This window comes from Gavia stellata, unplaced genomic scaffold (assembly GCF_030936135.1).
Source record: "Gavia stellata isolate bGavSte3 unplaced genomic scaffold, bGavSte3.hap2 HAP2_SCAFFOLD_34, whole genome shotgun sequence".
In the NCBI taxonomy this organism is placed as follows: domain Eukaryota; kingdom Metazoa; phylum Chordata; class Aves; order Gaviiformes; family Gaviidae; genus Gavia; species Gavia stellata.
The window spans coordinates 716,505-741,463 of NW_026776320.1; the positions used below are offsets into that span (position 1 = coordinate 716,505).

At 41.2% G+C, this 24,959-nt stretch overlaps 1 pseudogene; it reads left to right on the plus strand.

The window, feature by feature from the left end:
* The first annotated feature begins 2,812 nt into the window (after positions 1 to 2,812).
* On the plus strand, positions 2,813 to 24,959 carry LOC132320848 (ATPase family AAA domain-containing protein 2-like; annotated as a pseudogene).

Below are 24,959 nucleotides of genomic sequence, written 5' to 3' on the forward strand. Positions count from 1 at the left end.
GCTATTCAGTTTGAAGCAATCCCACCTGGTAATGACTGAACATTATTACCATCTGGCAGCTCTTTGGTGCCTGTGTGAAATGACTTGGTGGTCTAAGCGTGGATCCTGTCCTAAGTGCTGCCAAAAGAGAGAAGGAGCTGGCAAACTTATTAGCAGTCTCAGCTCAGAAGCCAAAGACTAAATGATCTGGGAGCTGTGGAAATGGAGTAGCAGTGTGAAGAGGAAATCAGGCATGTTACAGATCATATTACAGATCAAGACGGAAAAACAAGAACTGAAAAGTGGCCTGTTTCAGCAAGAGAAGTGAAAGAAAATGTTGGCTACATTGAAAACACCGTACAAGTAATAACAGTGCTTGAAAACAGTGTGTTTTGAGCTTTTCCCTTAATGTAAGCCACCTTTTAAATGAGATTATTTTATATACCACTTCTGCTCTCGTACACTGACTATCGTGTGTAGACCAACTTGTTCATGAATTGGCATTTGAGTCACTGCTGTACAGCAAATGCTTACACAGAAAAATAACACAGGAAGGCGTTTAGCGTATTTGTATTTAATGTCTTAAATGAAGTTTAACAGCTGGAAATGAGAGGAGAGCCAGTACCATAAAATCAGCCAGCTCTCTGCAGAGCATCGCCAAGTGTCCCATGAACTAGAGATTTTGTGATCAGCTGCACCAATGAAAGTTAAAGAAAATTCTTATTTTGAAACAGAAACTTCCAAGCTCGCATGTGGCTTTGATAGAGAAATGAGTAAGAAATAAATGCTGCATTTAGACTGAGATTTCACTGTACCTGTGAATCAGATCATTCTGTCTAACTGAAGACATTCCATAGTAAAATGGTATGATTCATTTTACTCAGTAATTGCATCCAATTTTCACTGACACAGGCTGAAATGGAACATTGCATTTTACTTGAATTACTTCTTTGTTAGGATGTTATACAAATCACTGCAACTTTCAAGCATCAGAAAATGCATCTGGTGAATGAAGGATTTAATCCAGAAATTATAGCTGAACCTCTGTACTTCATGCATCAGCCTGCACATTCCGATATTCCTTGGACAAGAGAGCTATACAAGAATGTGGTTTCCGGTGAAATACGTTTATAAAGCATACGTGTGGATGTGGCATTGTGGCATGTAGCTTGATGGACATGGTGCTGTGTGGTGTTGGGTGGGTTGGTTTTTGGTGTGTTGTGGCTTGTTTTTGTTGTGTGGTGGTTGGCTTTTTTTTTTTTTTTTTTTTTTTCCCAGGTTGGACTTGATGATCTTACAGGTCTTTTCCAACCGTAGTGATTCTGTGATTCTGTGAAATAAAACTACAATACAGAAAGTAAATGTCAAGTATACTCCTGCAATCATTTCAACAAAAGCCAGGATGCACTATTTGTTCTAAAAACACAAGATAATTTGTTCTAAAAACACAAGATAATCAAATTAGTCTTAATGTGATAGAATTTACCTCTTCATAAGACAGAGCCACAATAGTTATGTGCATTGTGTAAGCTGCGCTGCATCTGCTCATATTACTTCCAGTGCTCACACACGCAAATTTTTATTTTACACTTCTCACCGATTCAAATTATTTTTGCCTAAGCCACCAGTATCTTACCTTAGCTGAATATTTCACTCCTTTAGATCATCATACTGATTCTGCTTTTAGAACGCATAAATGAGTAGATGAATAATGTCATAGGCAATAATAAAATATAAAATGGGCAGTCAGAAACAGAAGCAAAATACTGCGCAAGCACTGCATGTAGACTTCAGTTCAATGTCTGTTAATTATATTATGTAATATTCAATTGCAATATTTTATGTGATGCTCAATTTCAGATTTTTATGGAAAATAAACATTCTATGTCAAAGTACAGTTGTAGTATTTAGTGGTCGTGATTTTTCACAACTTACACCACAACTAACACAGATTAAACTCTCCCCAAAAGTTCATCCCCGCTGACACATGACCTCTTCCTTTACTTGTCAATTGTCATATTCCTGAAATAGAGTTCTCATGAAAACAGGGCAGAAATGACTATAACTTCCAGCTTTTGCTGGAAGTGAACACCCAGAACCTGTTACAAGGTGAGGTGACCCCTGAGGCCTCTCCTGCCCACGCCCCTGGGGGGTCCCTCACCCTGGAGCCAGGCCTTGGGCTGACCCATGGCCTTGTGAGGAGTGGGGCCCGGCTGTTCCCCCCGCGCTGAGTTACCGGGGTGCCTCTGCCCGCCAGTGCTTCGCTGCTTTTTGTTTGTGCAGATTAGCCTTTAATCACGTCACCTAACATTCTAGGGAGTTCCCAGGCGTGCCTGTAGATTTTATAGGATGATAGATAAGCCATAGTCATACCAGCTGTAGGAATACTATTGAGTGTGTTTGCAGGTAAGAGAACATCATTATTTCTTGGTCTAGGCTTTTTTTTTCTAGTTGTCTCAGTGATGAACGCTGAACGTATTGGTTTAAGTCTTTACATGCTCCTGTGTGTGAGTGTGCACAAAGCCCTGCCTTCTTCAAATAAACCTAGGGCTCTGTCAAATTGAAAAATAGTTGAAAGGCTTTCTGTTATGATTTCTTTCTTAAACCTTTGAGAGGAAAAATGTTAAGGGTGACTCTGACATATCCGACTGCCTCTTGTTAAGCTTTAGGTCTTGTTACATCCATCTGTGCTGGATCTGAGAAGCAGAAAATGTCTTCAGGGGTTTCATCTCAGATGCCCCAATTCAAAAGCCGGTTATGGGAGGCGTCTCATGAGGCCTTGCTCCACCAGCCCAGAGGACTGCTGGAAGGGAGGTGCTCCTTAAAACGAGCCATGAAGGAAAGGTGATGGAAATCCTCCTCATGCAAAAGGTCTGTCTTATCATGAGAAGTTGTCAGGTGAACGGTGGGGATGACTTGTTCAAGGTTGACTGAGGAGAAGACCGTCAGACAGTTACAGGATTGCCCAGCTCTGTGGCTCAGGGCTGACCCCTCAGCAGCAGGTGGCCACAGCTCTCATTGCATGGCCCTGCATGGGCCTTACGCATGCATCACTGCCCTCCTGTAGTGACATTCTTCACGCTTCTGTCACCATCTCCATCAACTACTAATGGAAGTACCTCTTGGTAAAGTTAGTGTCAAGAAGTAGAAGAATCTGGTCGTTTTTCTGCCTTTTTCAGTGTGAGATGTAGTTTGGGGTATTCCTAATGAAACCTTGGGTTGTAAATTGAACAAGCCACCTCTCATGGTCATCACAGCTTTCCTCACATAGTAGAAGTGATAGTACTCAGAACAAGATCAATGGTAATAAAAGAAGTGTATCTTGAGTTCCCTTTGGCTTCCTGTGGATAAATGCCATCCTCCTGAAGGAAATCTTTTAATATCCCTCCAAATGAGGTCACAAATGGAACGGAAAGAGGAGAAAAACTCTCCTAACTAGATTTTAATCCCAGGACATGCAAGGTCAAGCTTGGCTGCTTCTCTGAACCAATGTTGAAATAAAAGGTGGGGGTTTTTTCATGAAACACTAAGTTTATCTGAAAGGTTTTGCCGCAATAATTTTTTCAAAGGCTATTAAGCTCAAGTTGTCCACAAGAAAGGTGTGGCGGAGAGGAGCTTTAGCTTTGAAAGCTGGTTGGCTGGGGTTTTTTTCTGAGGGCTACTTCTTGGTGCCGAAGTGGTTCAAGGCTTACCTGCCATGAGTTGCACCACTATCAAGTCATGAGACTTACAGAATAAACTTGCCTAAAGGAGGGAGAATTCCCTTCTTAGCTCAACATACATGGTTCAGATTAATATGTTCTTATTTCCTTCTTTCTTTCCCTAGGAATTTTCCTCTGGCAAAATTGAATGCTTCAGTGGACACTGTTTGAAATCAATGAGAAAAAACATGCCGCCCTGTTCAGACTCTAGCTTTGACAAAAGCATGGAAATATTAAGTGAAAATGTCAATGGAAGACACTTTACGAGGTATTGTATTTCTAGATGTCCAATCCCTGTTCAATTCATAGAATTAAAAGGAAAAGTGAAAGCATGCACAATGAGTCATGTCATGATAAATCTACAGCTAAAAATGTGCGGGGCAGTATGATTATGTTAATGTCAGTGTCAGTGTCTTAGAACCAGAATCACTCTTCTTAGTAAAAGTCTTCTGCTTGTATAAAAAACGTGCATCTTTTCCCAACTCCTTTGAGATCTCTCCTCCGCTTTGGTTACTGAGATGTTATTTGCACTATTGAGACTTCAAGATTAGCCGGTTAGGAAAGTTGCGTCCTTACCGAACTGTCTGCATATGGTACGCAGCAGACTTGGGACCTGAATCCTCAGTGTGGTCCACAGGCTTTTCTTTGCATGATGTGGAGCACTGGATTACAAACTTGGTCAGGTTTCCTAGTCTTGATGGGGAACAGTACAAGACTTCTATACAATATTCTAATACAATAATTCTTTTCTTCTTTCTCTCCTCTGTTCTCTTTCTTAATGTAGGCGGTTGGCAAAGCCAAAGTCAGACCAAAAAAAAATAAGAATATAAAGAAGGTAAGTAGTGGTAACTCCCTAGGATTCCTTTTTACTCTGGTTTCTGAGAAGGATTGTGTTTGGTCACTCCATCTATTTAACTTGGCCACAAAAACTGCTGAACTTATCAACCCAAAGCAGCTGAAGTTGTGAAAATAGATAGTGAAAAGATAGTGAATTTCCTACGAGTTTTAGGAAAGAGGTAGGTGAGAATAGAAGGATATGCTATTAATTCCTGTCAGGCTTGGGGAGAACACAGCTTGAATTCCAGCCTGCTCTTAGGCACTAGTGCCTGAGAATCTGTTCCTTAGCTCAGGTTTCTTTGTGACACGGATTTTCTGGAGTCTGCAGGACACAAATTAATTGAAAATCGTTCTTGCAAATAGGAGGTAATATTTGAGTTAAAAAGTAATTCAGTCATGAGGCGCACAAACCCGCTGATGTGGGGAAGGTGTCACTGAAGTTCAGTGATTCACCTTGGAACTGAATCACTGTGCTGAGTACACAAGCAGGCTTGGTGCTGTGAGGCTGCTTGCTGGCAGCTGGGAAAATGCGTTATTTCCAGGCAGCGTCCTGCCAGCCATGGATGGGCTGAACGCAGGAAGGGGCCTGAAATGCGCTTTGTGTGTAGTAATTCAAGTTCTAATTGTGCACTACTTCCTCACTGACCTCTCTTAACTGTTTTAATGATAGTGCAAGTAACAGACCCGTGGCAAAGGATGCTGTGTGGTAAATACTGGGCAGATCGTTTTTAAAGCAGGCAAGCGTTTGAGTTCTTTGCTATTTGGGAGTTTATCTTGAGACGTTTCTTATCTTCTAGAGCTTTTGTGTCAGGATGCAGAAAATGAGTGATGCATGCTTAAACAATGGACTAAAACCACGCATCTTAAGAAGAGACTTCCCACATAAATATTTTTTTAAAAAAACTATTCGATACAATTTGACATGAATGGAGTAAAAACACCTTAGAGAGAGGTATTTGTTGCTTTCACTTTTCCAGAAAGAAGTAACTGGAATGAACTTGCTTCCTGCATGGAACAAAAGCTGCGTGTTTGTTTTCATCAGATTGGCTTCCCAGTCTATTAAAAAATTGCTATACAAGTCATGCTTTTAGGTAGGTAGTTTAAACATAATTAATTTAAGTTGAATGCTGTGGTGATGACAATAACTTCCAATTCAGTACTTAAAGAAAAAATCAAGCCACTGCAGATTTTTTTACATTTTACTAGAGCAACGGTGAAATAAAGGGACTAACGTATTTTCTGTCTCAAAATATTTTATACATTAATGCATTGTAGTCACCAGAACACTGAAGACCGGAGCTGATGCAAAAGCTGCACAACAAGTCCATGAAGAAAACGGGGATTTGGAGGTCCGCTGAAGCTGCAGACTTCAACAAAGTCGTTACACCATTACAAATCAATCTGTTTTGTTCGACAAACTTATAACAAAGTAAGTGGGTTTTTTTCATGATCTTACAAAGCTACTAAAATGAGCCTTACTAGCAAGCCTTTCTGCTATGGCATAATATTGGCTAGGGACTTTCTCCTTCTTTTGACAACAGAAAAAGGTATTGTTATTCCTGGCAGCAAGAGCTAAATGTATTCAGTGGTCAGGCTGAGACTTCCCTACGTGCCCTTACGTATACGGTACATCCGTGTGACAACTGCTGGGCTGCAGGTGCCTTCCATAGTAGAGTTCCAACAGGGTGGTGCAGCTTGGAACTTCTGGGTTGTTACTGGCAACCTCTGCTAACATTCCGTGGTCGTTGATCAGGTAGGGTCTCCTCCTCGTCCTCTGCCTGCACTGGTATGTCCTGCTCGCAGGAGCAGGCAGTGCCCCTGTGCCGTAAGAAGAGCCGGTGGGGAAGACGGCTGGCCTGGCTGAACAAGGAGCTTATGCTGAGGCTCGGGGAAAAAAAGAGAACTTACCACCTCTGGAAGAAGGGGCAGGCAAGTGAAGAGGAATACAAGGACCTCGTTAGGTCATGCAGGGAGGGAATTAGGAAGGTGAAAGCCCAGCTAGAGCTCAACCTGGCCACGGTCGTGAGGGACAACAAAAAAAGCTTCTATAAATACATTAACAACAAAAAGGGGGCCAAGGAGGATCTCCATCCTCTACTGGATGCGGCGGGGAACATTGTCACGAAGGATGAGGAAAAGGCTGAGGTACTTAATGCCTTCTTCGCCTCAGTCTTTAACAGCCACACCAGGTATCCTCAGGGTATCCGTCTCCCTGAGCTGGATGACAGGGATGGAGAGCAAAATAGGCTCCCCATGATCCAGGAGGAAGCAGTTAACGACCTGCTATGCCACCTGGAGACTCATAAATCTATGGGGCCTGATGGCATCCACCCAAGGGTGCTGAGGGAGCTGGCGGAGGAGCTTGCCAAGCCGCTCTCCATCATTTATCAACAGTCCTGGTCAACGGGGGAGGTCCCGGATGACTGGAGGCTTGCCAACGTGACGCCCATCTACAAGAAGGGTCGGAAGGAGGATCCGGGGAACTACAGGCCTGTCAGCCTGACCTCGGTGCCGGGGAAGGTTATGGAGAGGCTCATCTTGAGGGCGCTCACGGGACACGTGCAGAATACCCAAGGGATCAGGCCAAGCCAGCACGGGTTCATGAAAGGCAGGTCCTGCTTGACCAACCTGATCTCCTTCTATGACCAGGTGACCCGCCTAGTGGATGAGGGGAAGGCTGTTGATGTTGTCTACCTGGACTTCAGCAAAGCCTTTGACACTGTTCCCCACAGTATCCTCCTAGAGAAGCTGGCGGCCCGTGGTTTAGACAGGTACACTCTTCGCTGGGTAAAAAACTGGCTGGATGGCCGAGCCCAGAGAGTTGTAGTGAATGGGGTGAAATCCAGCTGGCGGCCGGTCACAAGCGGAGTCCCCCAGGGCTCAGTTTTGGGACCGGTCTTGTTTAATGTCTTCATTGATGATCTGGATGAGGGGATAGAGTGCACCCTCAGCAAGTTTGCAGACGACACCAAGTTGGGAGGGAGTGTTGATCTGCTTGAGGGTAGGAAGGCTCTGCAGAGGGATCTGGACAGGCTGGATCGATGGGCTGAGACCAACCGGATGAAGTTCAATAAGGCCAAGTGCCGGGTTCTACACTTTGGCCACAACAACCCCAGGCAACGCTACAGGCTTGGGGACGAGTGGCTGGAAAGCTCCCCCGCAGAAAAGGACCTGGGGGTGTTGATCGACACCCGGCTGAATATGAGCCAGCAGTGTGCCCAGGTGGCCAAGAAGGCCAACGGCATCCTGGCTTGTATCAGAAATGGTGTGGCCAGCAGGAGCAGGGAGGTAATCATGCCTCTGTACTCGGTGCTGGTGAGGCCGCACCTCGAATACTGTGTTCAGTTTTGGGCCCCTCACTACAAGAAAGACATTGAGGTGCTGGAGCATGTCCAGAGAAGGGCGACGAAGCTGGTGAGGGGTCTGGAACACAAGTCTTATGAGGAGTGGCTGAGGGAGCTGGGGTTGTTTAGCCTGGAGAAGAGGAGGCTGTGGGGAGACCTCATCGCTCTCTACAGCTACCTGAAAGGGGGTTGCAGAGAGGTGGGTGTTGGTCTCTTCTCCCAAGTGACTAGTGACAGGACTAGAGGAAATGGCCTCAAGTTGCGCCAGGGGAGGTTCAGGCTAGATATTAGGAAAAAGTTCTTTACCGAGAGAGTAGTGAAACATTGGAATAGGCTGCCCAGGGAGGTGGCAGAGTCACCCTCCCTGGAGGTATTCAAGGAGCGTGTGGATGTGGCATTGTGGGATGTAGCTTGATGGACATGGTGCTGTGTGGTGTTGGGTGGGTTGGTTTTTGGTGTGTTGTGCCTTGTTGTTGTTGTGTGGTGGTTGGCTTGCGTGGGTTGTTTGTGTGTGGTTTTTTTTTTTTGGTTTTTTTTTTTTTTTCAGGTTGGACTTGATGATCTTACAGGTCTTTTCCAACCGTAGTGATTCTGTGATTCTGTGATTCTGTGAATTATTGTTAATACATTGATTTGTGTAAGGTGTGGGGCTTTGTACTTCGCAGCAAAACTGTTTAACCTGTTTTTTGGAAATAGGTGCTTGTGGCTGCTTAAGACTTCCAGGTCTGAGAGCATGTGCGGGAGGATGTATTTGGAAGGTGTTTCATGTGTAAAGAATTTGGGCACAGCCAATGTTGAAATTTGCCACTGGTGTCTCTGTTTTGGGATTGCCAGTTGCAGAGAGGTCTTCATACCAGAGCATCTTTTATGTACTTGCCCTCTAAATGAATTTTCTTAGCATCAGAACTGCCTTCACTTTTAATTAACTTTTCTTCCATGCTTATGAATGTTTTTATAATGCTTGGTTGAGTTAAGATACTGAGGAAAGTTGGATAAAGCCAAAGTGAAGTAGTCCCAGTGTTTCTGCCTGTCTGTCCATGGCTTAATTCTCTTTGTGAAGCCCAAATGGACATTGTTTTCAGAAAGGTTTGCCAAGTGTAACAGCAGTGGGATGTTTTTTCCAGCATGTATAGTCATGGAAAACCAGTACAAAACTTAGATTACAGTTAAGAGAAGAACAAGCAGCCTGTTGTCTGAGGAAGGCTGTGAACTGAAAATTACTTAATGCTATCATGCAGAACAACTTAAGTGCTATTATAAACTGCCATAATTTCTTTCTGTTGTCTTACTATGATCTTTAGAATTCTTATTTTTCTCTTGCTTAAATGGATTTTTTTTACTGTGCTCACCGAGAGGGAAAATAAACCTGAAAACAGTGTATTTTTGCAAATCTCAAATGCTTGTTCTTAAATCTATAAAAACCTTGAACATTTGATCTAATTTTTAAGTAGTGAGAGCTTGCATTCATGTATGTGCTGTGTTGACTGGTGTGGCTATTCGTAAGTGCTAAGAGTTGTTAAAGTAAACCCAGTTTAATGCCTGCAGTGACCTTTTTCCTTTATTTACTCACAGACATTAAATAGAAAACAATTTGAACACGTATTTAACTATTTAGGAAGTTTAAGCTCATTTGTAAGGTTTTCTGCATTCACTTGCCATTGTTATAAAAGCAAAAACCTTCTAGCTGCATCGTAAGTTAGAAAGCGCTTTTCTCTTTCTCCTTAATTCAAATCAGGTGTCTTCCACTAAACTTTTGGAAAGACGATTTGAAGGGAATTCACAAGGATCGAATGAAAATTGGAGCACGTCTGGCTGACGTTGATCCAATGCAAACAGATTGTTCAGTAAGTATTTTTAGTTCATTGTGTCAGTGAGATGTTTCCAGTGTTTATGAAAGCTTTCAATAACGTGCTGTCTACAGCTACCTTGGTTTACAGTTTTCTCTCAAGCAGTTTGAAAATTGCCCAGAGCATTTCCTTTGTGCTGACATACAATTTCTGATGGAACCTTATCAAGGTTGCAGCTTTCTTTAACATACAAAATGTGTTCTTTTGAATTTATCTTTAGGTACGGTTTGATGGTGTGGGTGGTCTTTCTGACCACATTTCAGCTTTAAAAGAGATGGTCGTTTTTCCTTTGCTTTACCCAGAAGTCTTTGAGCGATTCAAAATTCAACCTCCAAGGTAACAGACATTGTTTCATAGAATCATAGAATGGTTTGGGTTGGAAGGGACCTTAAAGATCATCCAGTTCCAACCCTCTTCCATGGGCAGGGATACCTTCCACTAGAGCAGGTTGCTCAAAGCCCCATACAACCTGGCCTTGAACACTTCCAGGGTTGGGGCGTCCACAGCTTCTCTGGGCAACCTGTTCCAGTGCCTCACCACCCACATGGTGAAGAATTTCTTCCTTATAGCTGATCTCAATCCACCCTCTTTCAGTTTTAAAGCCATTACCCCTTGTCCTGTCACTACATGCCCTTGCAAAAAGTCCCTCTCCAGCTTTCCTGTAGGCCCCTTTTGGGTACTGGAAGGCTGCTCTAAGGTCTCCCCGGAGCCTTCACTTCTCCAGGCTGAACAATGCCAACTCTCTCAGCCTGTCTTCATAGGAGAGGTGCTCCAGCCCTCTGATCATCTTTGTGGCCCTCCTCTGGACTTGCGCCAACAGGTCCCTGTCCTTACGTGGGGGGCCCCAGAGCTGAACGCAGTACTCCAGGGGGGGTCTCATGAGAGTGAAGTAGAGGGGAAGAATCACCTCCCTCGACCTGCTGGTCACCCATTTTCATGAGAATATTCAACTGAGGTATCAATATGTTTCCATGCTTCAAAATTTTCAGGAGTGTTGATGGGGTTTTTTAGCAGTAGTAAAAAGTAATTTCTTAAAAATGGATAGAATCCAGAATATATGTAGGTTCAAAGATGTACTGTGTGGGGAGAATATACTTTGAAAGTGTCTTGCCTTTAAAAGGCAGGGTTGGAGTGTTTTTGTTTTGAGTTCTACGTACAAGTCAACTTCATTAGTTTATAAGCAGGAAGAAGGAATTACCTACTGGTAGTCAACTGTAATTTGTTTCTTGGAAGTCCAGTTGTCTCTCCCACCGACTCTCTTTTTTTTCAAGTGCTCAAGTATCAAGTTTACAATTGATAGGACTTGCAACTAGAACCTTGCAGCGTTTGTTGTACTTAGTTATGAAATGAAATTATTAGTTAGCTTTACATATTCTTGGTCAGCAAAACTCAATCATGGTATATTGAAATACGACTTTTAATCCTTTGCTTTCAGTAACTTTAAAAGTATTACAAAGAACGACAACAAAATCTGTGTTTTGCTTCTTTATTCATTTAAATTCTTTTTGAAACAGCAGTGTATTGGCTTTTCTAGCTGATGGCTATATTTATCTGATGGCTATATTTATCTGATGGCTATATTTATATATCCCAGCTTCAGACTTCCTCCTCATTTATCATCAGCAATGGGAGACCAAGTCCACTAACTTAAAGCTTTTTACGGGAGAATTAAATGCTTTACTATCAAATCTTGCCTTTTGTGAAAACAAGAATGAATGTGCCGTGTATCATTGAAGAATGAACTGGTGATTCATAAGTTAGCCCAGTCTTAGATTCTGTGCTGAAGTTTGTTCTTGTTTGGCTCCACTGTGCTGTAACCACCCCTGTTAGTTTGTCAGCAGTTTTGGAAGTGTTGTTCTGGGACACTACGATCATTTCTCAAGGTTCTGTACATCTGCATGATCCTCTTTATTCATGTTGTTTACTGCCTTGTTGAGTTGTGTAGGAACACAAAACTTCCATCTGGTTTGACTTTTCTCACGCTTCAGCTGTTACCGCTCTCTTACACGTCAAGTGTAAGCTAGAGAGAAGAGTTGTGTGTTGTAGGGATGAGGGTTGTAATAGGTACTTTGCCATGATGTTTTTTTCTTATGTGAATCTTTGGTATTTTTAATTGCAGAGGCTGTCTCTTCTATGGCCCTCCAGGGACTGGGAAGACACTGGTTGCTCGTGCACTTGCTAATGAATGTAGCCAAGGTGACAGGAGAATAGCCTTTTTTATGAGAAAAGGTGCCGACTGCCTCAGTAAATGGGCGGGGGAATCTGAACGACAGCTTCGTTTATTGTTTGATCAGGTAAGGTGGAAACGTGCCACGTGTTCTGTCCGAGTTGTAACTGTAGTTTTCTGTGGTCAATATTTTTAAGAACTCACTCTTTTTTGGGTTTTGTCAGTTCCTTCCACTGAAACGGGATTGTCAGTGTTTCTTTTTTCAGTGGGTTTTTTAGGGGCTTGAAATCTTGAGATGTATTGGGAAAGATTAATAAAACAAATGAGAGAACCTCGCAAAGCACCCCCCCCCAAAAAAAAAAAAACATCAAACAGCCACAAAAAAGGTTTCAAGAGGCAAGAGACGGTGGCTTTAGATCAGAGGGAAACAGATGCAGGCTGCAAGCATGGTCATTTAAATTCATAACAGAAGCTTGCTTCCAGAACCTGTAATTGAATTAAGTCCTGGCTCTGTTCTCGGTGGTTGCCAAATAGCTGTAAAAACTACTGGTATGATTTGTTTCCTGTCACCCAGTCTCAGTGGGTTGACATAGCTGCTGTCTTCTGTTACTCGTGCCACTTACTCCGTTAGCTCAATTAGTAGAGATCCCTGATGCTAGCTGGAAAAATCTAGCTCCAGTGACTTTCCAACCATGACGTTTTTCTCTTTAAAATTGTGCTGGTTTACTTATGTCAGTATTCCTGTGTTTTCATTCTAGGCCTACCAGATGCGACCTTCAATTATTTTCTTTGATGAGATAGATGGTCTTGCTCCTGTGCGGTCCTGTGAACAAGACGAAATCCATAGGTAGTACATTTTTTGTACCTACATAGAAGCTGCTAGATCTTTGTGAAAAGAAGACCACAACCTATTTAACTTCATGTGACACATTCATTTGTCCTGAAAACTAGTAATTCAATGCTACTAAACTTCAGATGGTTTTTAAACAATAATTGAAAACAATTCACTAAGCTTGATAGCAGCACAAGACCTGTGTTACCTTGTCTGTTTTTTTATGTCTTAAAACGAGTCTTTCAGGAAGGAGCATCTCATCAATAAAAGCTTGTCCTTTTTGAGTGGTCATTGGAGAAGGTCATGTAAAACGTAACAAAATTTACTAAACCAGTGAATGAAAATTACATTTTTCTGTTAGCTCTATTGTATCAACACTTCTGGCACTTATGGATGGGTTAGACAGCAGAGGAGAGATTGTGGTAATTGGAGCCACCAACAGGCTGGATTCTATAGATCCTGCTTTACGAAGACCCGGACGGTTTGATCGAGAGTTCCTCTTCAGCCTGCCAAATAAAGAGGTCAGAACTTAAACTCAACCCTAATGCTAATGTGGCAAAGTCCCTCTTTGTAACAAAATCACATAACAGTGCAGTATCACGGAGCAGTTAAAGTCGAAATCAGTGTTGTACAACTTGGACAAAAGAGGGATGTCTGGAGAGAGCTGCGTTGTGCTGTGGAGGGCAGATCTGGTACTGAATATATATGACTAAGATGATTTCAACAAGTAGGTAGTTCTAGAATTAATTTTGGTTTCACTGTGACCAGCCAAGAAAAGGGGATGCTGCTAGTCACTGAAATGTTTAAGTAAGGATCAATGTCTGAATTAGCTATAAATTACTGCTATCTCATCTGGAAAATGACAGAAATGGTGTGCACGCAAGAATGCCTTTTTGCTAACAACAACTTTTACCAAGGCTGGTGCTGGAGCAACTTAAGATTTTTCATTCCCAAAGTGGTTCATGTTTGCTTACTTATTTAATCCAATTAGGCACTTTCACCCTGAAGCGCTCTTGCTCTCAGTTCTTGGTTTATGAATGGATAGTGGACGTACCTGTGTTGGACTGTTCCCAGGCTGGGTATCCTGGGCGTTACCTATAAGTATTTGGGGATCTGACATTCTTACTGGTACTCGTTAACAGCGACTTGGACAAAGATGTGAAGTACACTGCACAGGTGCAGGGCTTGGGAAGCTTCTAGTTCAATGGCAATAGCTAAGCAATGAAAAAATAGGTATATAGCAACAAAAAAATATTGGGGGGACGATAGTGTGCAAAACTGGAACCCTGTTTTTGTGGTTTTTCTCTGGCTACCGCTGATACTGCTTTTTCTTTTAGTAGCACTTTTTGGAAAAAGGATAAAATGCTTATTGGAGTGAAGGCTAATAAAAGTGCACTGAGCAGTGTAGTTAACACACACATTTGCCTCCAGTTTCTATCTGCTTTCAGGAACAGGAGAGGAGGTGCCATGAAACGGATATAATACACGGTTCCCTACTGTGGAAGAATTCTAGAAATCTGCCATAATTAATCTGTGTACCAGGAAATACTTAAATGAAAGTCTTGCTAAGATCAGACACGAAGACAGGCAACATTTGACATTTTCTGGATCAATGACAGGAGTTTGAGTCATAATTATTGTTCTTTGTAGTAACTGTAGCAATTTGAAAGGTAGTGCTAGGACTGTCTTCCTTGAATGAACTGGCAGAAAACCAAATTTGATGAACTAATGAGCCTGTCAGCATGAGATTTTGCTGAATTGGAGAGAAAAAGTATTTTTGTTAATGTGAGGTGGTTTTGTGTTTTGTTTTTTATTTTTAAGAGAAAACTTAGGACAAACCAAAATGCAACCATTTTGTTTCCAGGCTAGAAAAGATATTTTCAAGATTCACACACGAGACTGGACCCCTAAGCCACTGGACATGTTTCTTGAAGAGCTAGCTGAAAAATGTGTTGGTAAGTTTGAAAACAAAGTCAGTCACTGCACGTGACTGAGTCCTAAGGAATCTGAGCTTGTACCCGGCAGCACCCGAGCTCTTGTGCCTTGCTGCAGAGTGAGGCAGCTGACACGCCTTGGGAGCAAACAAAGTTAGATGCTTCTTTTCTTTTAATTTTCTTCTTGTCTCTCAGAACATTAAAGAGCTTTGGGGCCTCTTCCTCAGGACTAAAGTTCTGATTAGGAGGCCGCTTCATAAGCGCAGGGTATCAGGCTGCGAGCCACGTAACAAAACTTCTCTGCAGTTCGGTAATGCTTTGGATTATCTCTTAGCCTGTTAATTTTTAGCTGCATACAAAGTCTTTCAGTGTTGCACTTTGGAAACCTTGGCCTTGACTTCTGTGTTGCCTGAGACTGACATAACATTTGATTCTTGTTTTGTTTATTAGGATACTGTGGTGCTGATATTAAATGCTTATGTGCTGAAGCTGCCCTCTGTGCTCTGCGCCGCCGCTACCCTCAAATATACAAAAGCAGTGAGAAACTGCAGTTAGATATTGCTTCTATTAAAATAACAGCGAAGGATTTTGTCATGGCTATGCAGAAGACTGTTCCAGCTTCACGGAGGGCTGTGGCTTCACCTGGGCGAGCACTATCACCTATTTCAAAACCACTGCTTGAAAACACACTAGCAAGAATTTTACAAGCCTTGCAGGGAGTATTTCCCCACGCAGAGCTTGCTCTAAAGAAGGACCAACAGCAAGGTATAACAATAGTAGCCGCTTCTTTAAACTTCTGCCAAAGCAAAAACTTCCGATTTGTGCAATCAACATACAGAAACCTCTCAGCCATAATGACAGTAGGATTTTATAATATGCACATGCACGCCTTTATTTCAGGAATATCGTGCATAGTTTTTATTCTGGATTCTAAACTGAAGTGCTGGATGGGAGCTGTGAATGACTCGCAATACATAGGAGAGAACTATGCATTCTCTCCTAGAGCACCCTGTTTCTGACAGTAGCTAATATCGTGTTTATCATTCGTAGAGATGGATTTAAGGTTTAATGTGTGAGGCACCTCTTTCAAAATAAATGTTTAAATGGGGGGAGAGGGCATTTTTACATGAATGCTTCTAATTCCTGTGAAGAATGTCGGAACCACAATACAAGTATAAGTGGTTTAAGCTAAATAGTGTTACAGCTATTGTGATTTTTAACCATAGTCTCTTAATTTGAATGTTTGTGGATCACACTGTACGCCTGCACATGAGATCAGAATGTTTCAGTAACGTATACTCTGGGGCTTGGCTTGCATAGCGTATGTGAGCTCACACTCCTGACTGCATCAGCCCTGACCAAGTTGTCTGTCGGTTGGTGACAGCAAATAAATTGATAAACTCGCTGCACTCCTGATTAACGGAGATCCATGAATAGTTAGTTATTATCCTAATCCCTGGAGAATATTCTACCAGTATTACTCCCAGTAGAGCTGGTAGATTGTTTGCATTGGTAAAAGAGGCAGAAACCCACCAACAATATAAAAGCAGAGAGGCTAAGGGATTGGTAATTGCATCCCGTCTCCGTTGTCGGCCTTTCATGATCTCTTCCTTCGGGGATCTTTGAGGAGCCTTATTTAGAAGATGTGTTGGTCTGTATATTCTGACTCACTAGTCCTAGACAAAGGGAAGTCTGTGGCCACCATGTTCACTTAATTTCCCCACATCCAGTGGGGGAACCTGCTCCAGAAAGAAGTGGCCTTGTTGGGTTTTTCAGGTGCCTAGGAACTACAGAAGTTCCTAATCATCTTTATTCTAAGGAAGAAACCTCCTATTGTTTTCACCAACAGAGAGAGAATACCTTATGCAAATCATGCGATGTAGGACAGCTTTGTAGAGACTTGTGCAATCTCCTTAGATCTGTGGTAGGATAAACTCTTCATAAAATAACATTCTGCATGTGCCCTCAAATGAAGAAATACAATATAAGGGGTCTCCAGCACTGATTTAGAAGCTGTATTAATGTGAGAGCAAGCTATGGACTATTCAGGAAAGTTAACAAACCTCTCTTGTCTTTCAGACAGTTTAAATCATATTTTAAGAAATTATGCGATTGACAGTGATGAGGAATCACCACCAATCTTTGAAGATAAGCCAACTCCTAAAATGCCTGGTAGACAAAAGGAAAAATTCCTCAATTTTAGCAGGTACATATTTGTCCCTTTATGTTTGCATTATTCAGATGGCCGTGTCTGTAAACAGTTTTGGTGTGAGGGGTGGTAGATGAAGAAGTAGAGGGGAGGGGTGTGGGGGGGTGATCAATATTTGCAAGAAGTAAGCGTGAAGATCCAGCTGGGTACTGAGGTTCTAATGGAATACACTGCCATAACCCATCAAACTGAATGGCCCAGCCCTCTTTTCCTAAGTCAAAGTGGTCCACAGACTATTAGAATGTGTTGATTTAATCCATGGCATTCCTTGAAAGACTCAAGACCAAAGAAACGTGCTGCCTGTCCTTTTAGCTAAAAAAACCCCTACAGATTCGTGTAGACATCTTTTGCCCTTCTAATTTCCAAGACTGTTAAACCAGCAGCGAATTATGTAGCAGAAACAGAACTGAGAAACGGTTTGTTAAAACACAATGTCTGCATTTTGTACCTTTAACCGACTAAGTTTATGTTAACTTTTTAACATTTTAATGTGGAAGTCATATAAGCTGACAGTTGAAAAAACAGATTATTGTCGTCACTGGTGGGTCAGTTATTTTTCTCACTTTCTATTGCTGCGCTGTCCAGAAAATCTTCTGACCTGCTGAGCTTGGTTAGGTCTCTAGATCTTTGACTTCAGCCAGCAAAGGTACAATAGTATTGTGGTGGAAAAAAACGAATGCTCTTCACAAATGTGTTTCATGCTAGTAAAGCAGGATTGCTAGGAAATTAATAGACAATTCAAAGATGAAACATTAGAATGACTGAATAAAATAAATATACATCTTAATACATATTGAGTGTACTGCTGTAATTTAACCAGTCCATCTGTGTACTTCTTCAGATACAGCTAATGTGTTTCAGTGCCCACGTTAATTTTTTTCTAGAAATGTTGTTCTACTCCTTCCTTCCCACTATCTCCAGTAACTATGGCCAAATTTCAGCTAAACTAGACAGATGTAGAGATCTCACAGCTACTTAAACTCAAGACCTACTGAAAATCAGTGTCTACGGGCAGTGAGGAGATCCAGATTGGCATGTGCTGAGAGATAGAGTTGTTATTCTCCCCCATATCGGGTTACTGATGAGTTGTCACACGTGTATTTGGCTGGACAGTCCCCCTGTATGATTTAAGAGCCGTTACTTAACCCAGCCAAAGGAACAGCAGACATGCTGGGGATTGGCAGGATTTCTTAAGGGAGGTATGGTACAAGTTTTTTAAAAAGAAAATGGGCTTTGACAGTGTTCCTGATCACAGACCAGCTTATTATTTGCTGGAACATGGAGAGTATTTACCGAAAGGGAAAAAAAAAAAGAAAGAAAGGTGTATAGGAAAAAACCTTATCATCTGTGTGCCTATTCATCACCTCATTTTTAAACTTGTTTTCTTCTTCCTGTTCTAGAAATGCTTATTACCAGCCAACATCTTGCAGGCCACGGTTCTTACTAGTTGGAGAGCCAGGATACGGGCAAGCTTCTCATTTGGCACCTGCAGTAATACATGCCCTGGAAAAGTTTCCAGTCTATACACTAGACCTATCCGTTTTGTTTGTTAGCATCACATCATCGGAAGAAACATGTGCACAGGTACCTTTTTTTCTCTTTAATCTCATAGGATTCATGAACTGTATATAAACTAGTAAAGTAAGCAAAATTCATTGTTAATGGAGGTGGCCTGGTTTGAATGTGCTGTTATGTTTACTTCTGTCTGAAAAGCCACTTTTCTGCTAGATCAAATGATATCAAATGAGGATGTTACATGTGGCCATATCTTTCATTCCAAAGGAATGGAAAGTGAGGATGCTGCTAGCAGCTCGGGAAGCTGGGAGGTGCTGCTAATAAACCCCTCTTTATAGCAAGAAGTCCTCCCCATCTTGGTGGGATCCAGAAAGTTGTTTTCATTGCTGCTTAAGAATCTGTGCTCCCAGTAGATGGCTCTGCAGCAGCCTGACTGCCTGTCATGCACTTTTTGTAACCTTCATTTTCATTATATTTGTAAGGCAATCAAGCTTTTGGGGAAAAGAAGTGTTTCTTTTTTTATATATACATATACAGCTTGTACTGCTGCAGGATATGCAGTAAAAGCGTTAAAATTCATGGAACACTTACGTTTGTTTTTCTTATACTATAGATTAAACATAAGCAGATTTAGTGCTGTTTTCCTTTTTACTTTTAGGCAGGAAATCCGTTTCGTTGTTTGACATCACTGTATTAAAATATTTTCACCTTTAGTAGCAGCATTTGAGAGCTCTACAAGTAAGGATGGACATGTTACATGACTGGATACTCATTTGTCACATAAGAGGAACAATTCCTTTTGTGTTATGTGATGGTTGCACCTGCGGTCATATAACTAGCATGTCTAGTCACTGCCCGGATATACCACGTGCACTTCCCATCTTGTGACAGGAACTCCCTGAATATTGATAATCTGAAAGGGTGCACGGAGAAATTTGTCATGTGAAAGGACTGTTGCCGCTTCCCTCATGTGGTAGATGCATGTCCTCTTCTGTGATCGAGGTACCATCTGTAGGCAATGGCTTGTGGTCTTCCAAAGCACGTAATCTGGTCTGATTGATAATGAGAGGCTGTGAGTGATTTAGCTATTCAGGCAGCTATTCAGACTGGTCACCTCTTATAAAATGTACGTGAAGTTATGAATTGTAACCAGGCTTCTTTCACAGTGTCAGCCCTCATCTTTTCACATAGGTCTTTGCTTGTTCAAACTGTGCTTCAGAGTGACTTGGATATGTGCGCACCCTGAATTGAAAATGGTGCAGTCAGAGTCGTGTAGTGATTTACCCAGGCTAATACATCTTGCTCAAGGGTTAGTCTTGTTTTTTCAGGCACACCACCACAGCAGCTGAGTTGTAAGGCTCTTTAGGCATTACCTTACACCTAAGTAGTTTTGAAATCAGGCAGAGATTCAGGTCAGTTTCTGTCTGTGTAGCAATGTCCATATTTGAGTGAAGTGAAAATTTTACCTTATTGTTAAGGAGTTGTTTTTTGTTGGATTGTTTTGATGTTTTGGCTGCATGTGCTCCTATTTCATAAGATAGTTTGACTGACACGTAGTTATTTATTAGCCTGTTCTACATGGTTTAGTTTTCCTATCCAAGCTTTCATTTTACCAGTTGATGCGAGAAGCACAAAGAACAGCACCAAGTATCATTTATATTCCACATATCCATTTGTGGTGGGAGGCTGCTGGAGCTACATTGAGAGCTACTTTTAAAACACTACTGCAGAACATTCCAGCATTTGCTCCAGTTTTGCTGCTTGCAACATCTGATGTGTGTCATGCAGATCTCCCAGAAGAGGTATTTCTGTTGATACTCTTCTTACTTTTTTTAGTCAGTTTTTTGTTAATTTATAAATCCTTTAAACATTGGAGTACTGTGCACTCTTAAGCAAATTCATACTGTTATTACTCAGGCACCCTAACCAGGTCTCTTAAAATTTGCTTAGACAAAACAATGCTTGAAAGCATTTGCCTAAAGTGTTTTCTGAGTAAAGAGATTGACTTTGACCCAACTTTTTCCCCCTTCTCACACACTCATGCTCATTAGACAGACATAAACATTTACTTCAGACAATAATTCCAGTGACTTCAAGATTGTTAGGTACGTACTTAGTCAAGAATATACGGTGCTTGAAATGTACATGGGAAAAAGATACTTTTACTGAAAAGTGAAAGATAGTTTTACAGAGAAAGTACGATGGTCACACTCTTAATGATGGAATGTAATTTCAAATTTAAATTCTTTATTAAAAATTTCAATTTCTTTCTTCATATCGGTGAAAGCTTTACAAATCAGAAAGCTAAGTTCCAACTTCTGTTTAAGTAACTTGGAAATCTATTTTTAGTTGTATTTCTTAACAAAATTCAGTAAGAGTATGTGCTTAGCTTTCTAGGTATCTGAGAGTGTGCATTAAAGGAAGGTGTTCAAAATGTGAATATGCTGCTCTGATTATTTTGTCTCATTTACTGGGGGGGAGAGAGGGAGTTGCCTAGATGTGTTTATCATCAAATGCTTTGAAAGGGCTTAACTTTCTACAGAAATTCTTCTACGGTTAATAAATTCTTTCTAAAATAAGTATTGAAATTCCTTCCATACTTTCTGGTAGTAGAGATTGAAAAATGGAGTAAAACTTGGAAGTGTGCAGCTTTAGACACCTCATTTAAATTAATTTAAAAAAAACCCACAGCACCTTACCAAAAAAGCCCACACTTGTCTCCTGAATCCTGCCTGTTCCTTCGATAGCTGCCATAAAGATTCAAACTAAAGGACAGCAAGGCAGGTAAATACAAAATAAGCAGTCTAGGAGGTGCTGAATGTCAGCACTTTATCAGTGTATCATAGGGTCCCTTCATTGAGCTTTAACTCTAGAGGTGTTCCTTAGAGAAGATACTTTAATTTGCCATGCTAACCTATGAAAATCCAGCCTTTTAAGGCCAAGAAGATACCTTTTCACAGTTTGTCTTATCAAGGTGATTATTCAGTTTAATTTGGAAAGGCACTCATCTTTTTGGAACAGAACATGAATTTGTGTGACCTTACTTCTGAAATATCTTTTCTCCTCGTGCTTTAGATAAAAGAATTGTTTATTAATGATGATGAAGTGTTCAAAATCCAGTTGCCTAATGAGGAAGAAAGAAGAACATTTTTTGAGGACTTAATTGTAAATCAAACTGCTAAACCTCCTGCATCAAAAACTAAGACAGGTGAGGATATTCTACATAGAAAACTTTGCTAACTGTAAGTTAACAGCTCTACAGCATTTGCTTTGGTGGTAATTTTCTATCAATAATTTTTCATAGGCTTGTATTTGAGTATCGTAAATTGACTAAAAGTTTCTGATTCTTTTAAGCTTGGCAGACATTGGAAGTACTGCCTGTAGCACCACCGCCTAAGCCTCCACAGCTGACAGAGGAAGAAATAAGACAGCTGGAGGAGCAGGAGGAGGATATATTGCATGAACTTAGGATTTTCTTAAGGGATGTGACTCGTAGACTTGCCGGTGACAGACGTTTCAGAGCATTTACAAAGCCTGTCGACCCAGAGGAGGTAAATTAGTGTTGATCTGTAATACCATTTTATCTGCGTGTATTCATAATTTCTGCGTGTTTATATTTCTCAGAGTTTGTGTGCTCTTTATAGGAAGGTTTGTCTTTGTTTTTAGGACCGTACTATTCTGATTTTTCAAGAGGCAGGAAGTTTGCTTTTACTTTTGCTGACTCCTTGAGGCCCTCAAATGTCTGTTATTTGAGTTTCACTGAAAGCCCCAGGTTCCTTCTGCAATGCCTTCAGAACTTTAGAATATTTCAGTTGGAAGGGACCTATAACGACCATCTAGACCGACTGCCAGTTAGACCAACTGCCAACACAGTTCACTCATGAAAAGGCTTTGACATGTAGGCATGTTACAGCACTGAAAAGCAGAGAGATCTCTTTCTTTATAATTATAAACAGTATCTACAGGACTGTTTTAATAAAGCCTAAAGCTCTTTAATTGACTGTCAGTAGTTTCTGTGAGAACAGGAGTAAGAACAGCAGTTTTTAAAATAAATTCTAAGATTCTATTCTCTGTTTCGTCTGGGGCTCCTCCGTATAAGATCAACCATAAGGGCTGTGTGGTTTCTTCTTCCTCCCATACGCTTCTGTCTTTTTTTTTTCTCATGTAATGTATTGAATAAGTCTAAGCCAGGGGCATATACTTCGAAGTCAGCTGTCGTTTTAATAGAGCTTTGCATTTCAGCAAAGTCCTGTTCCCCTAAACATCCACTGACTTGTCTTTCCCTTTACTTCTAGTTTCTGAGACGTAAATAACCTAAACAAACCTAGATGTCCTCATCTCTACTAGTCATTAGGCTCCTTTTATGGTCTGAGTAAAGAAATCGGCACCTCTCGGTCCAGTTATCTCATGCAAAAGTAGATGCCTAGGACAGATACTTCAAAGGTGCATTCCTGCACCTTTTTCTTCCCGCCAACAACAAAGAGAATCTCGGGTGACTCTACTGAGAAAGCTTTCTTTGCTGTGATTTTCTGAAGCAAAGTGAAATGAATCCCACCCTGGGTGTCTGCTCCCTTCTCTGCCCCACACGTGCTTCTGACCTCCCTGCTCCTTGTTTTTCCCTCTTCTGGTCTGTCTCTTCAAAGCCAGTTGAAATAGCCCTTCTATTTTCAAGCAACTAACTGGTTAATTTCCATATCTTTGGATGTGTCATAAATATTTGGGGTTTTGAAGAAGTCCTTTATTTTACGTTATTAAAATAATTAATGTTGGTAGATACTGTGCTAAATCTCTGAACACGCATATTTCATTTGTAGGTACCTGATTATGACACAGTCATTAAACAGCCCATGGACCTTTCGGCAGTTCTCTCGAAGATTGACTTGCACCAGTACCTAACTGCAGGAGATTTTCTAAAAGATATCGATCTAATCTGCAGCAATGCTTTACAGTACAACCCAGATAAAGACCCTGGAGGTAAGAATGTGTTTTGATCCCTAATTTGGAAAAATTAAAAATGTATAAATTGATAAACGTCGTCTGTGGACAGTAGACTTGGGATTAGATCATTTTAAACATCCACAGAGAGCATTTCTTGCCAGGTTGTAAATGTTGGAGCATTAAACTACTTGGACAAGAAATTGTGATAGAAGTGTTGATCAGTAACTAGTGCTTTTGCTTTAATGATTAACTTTTATGTTGTTATGCTGAAAATATTCACTGAGATAACCCTTCAGAACCTATCTATGAAAAGAGCAAAATCTTTCGATAAGTAATCAAAAGAAAGGATTTCATCGGCTGGTAGAAAAGACTCAGTTCTGACTGTAAAATTTCAGATCGTCTCATTAGGCACAGAGCTTGTGCTTTGAGAGATACTGCATATGCCATCGTGAGAGAGGAAATGGATGAAGATTTTGAACAACGCTGTGAAGAAATTCAAGAATCTCGCAAGAAAAGAGGTATGGTTTTTGACGCTAATGATTTTAAGACTTGTCTCGGTATTTGTAACCAACAATGCAAGACACAATTCTTTGCTATCTGTTCTTTATTGCAAGGTTGTAGCTCTTCAAAGTATGCTCCGCCTTACTACCGTGTAATGCCAAAGTAGAACTATGTTCCTGGCTGTGAGAAAACAGACCCAAAGTGTAACGAAAAGATGAAGATGCCAGCAGCGCCTGTAGATTCCAGTACACCGTGCTCTGAAGGCAAGTTGCATTTTATTCAGACTTTCCTGGAGAAGGTGCTAAAGTCACTGATACCTTCTCTGGTTTTGTGACATAACAGGTTTCTGTGATGCCTGGTTCTTCGTGCCAGACGCGTTCAGTGTTTTTAATTTGCTTCAAAACGTGAGATAAATCCAGAGGTCATTCATTCGATAGAGTTATGAAGTTCAAGTACAGTGGATGGTTTACATTGTAAGACACTGGACTTGATGACCCAACTGATGTTTAACGGCTCCTAAATTGCTCTCTCTTGAAGTCAAAAATGTTGTACATGGCAGTTTCTGAATACTCAACTAGCTTTTAGTTATGAGAAACAGTATTTTTCCCTTCCCTGCCCTCAAATGCTAAAATCTGTGCCACCTCTTAGTGTGATTTCCAGCTGAAGGGGGAAAGGGCAGAAAAATAGGGGAGCAATAATAATAGATATGTAAAGGAAAGACAATTATTTCCTCACTTTTCCTGTGAAAAGGACATGAAAGAACAAAGGGACTTGGGTCTCTTTCGGCTAAAACGCATGACATGGGGTGAACTTTCCTGGTCTCCATAACAGGACTAGGAATTTTGCCATTGACTTCACCCATGCGCTTTGTGCAGTACTCCGTCGATACAAAGAACGGTGGGTTTTTCTGGAAGGCAAAAATGCTAAGTTTGTTTTAAACAAGGTTAACAGAAAGCGTGTGAGGTGTAAGTCTTCACAGGCAAATTTTTCTCCAGCAAATATTCCCTTAAAATTGTCTCTTTAACTCTGCCCAACATGTGTTTAGCTTCTGAAGTTTACAGCTTTATAACCGATTTGAAGAAGGGCTCGTCTCCAAATGCTTTTCTGTTCATCTATATTAGTTCACGTAGTAAGACAGTAAGCAACTTCACCTAA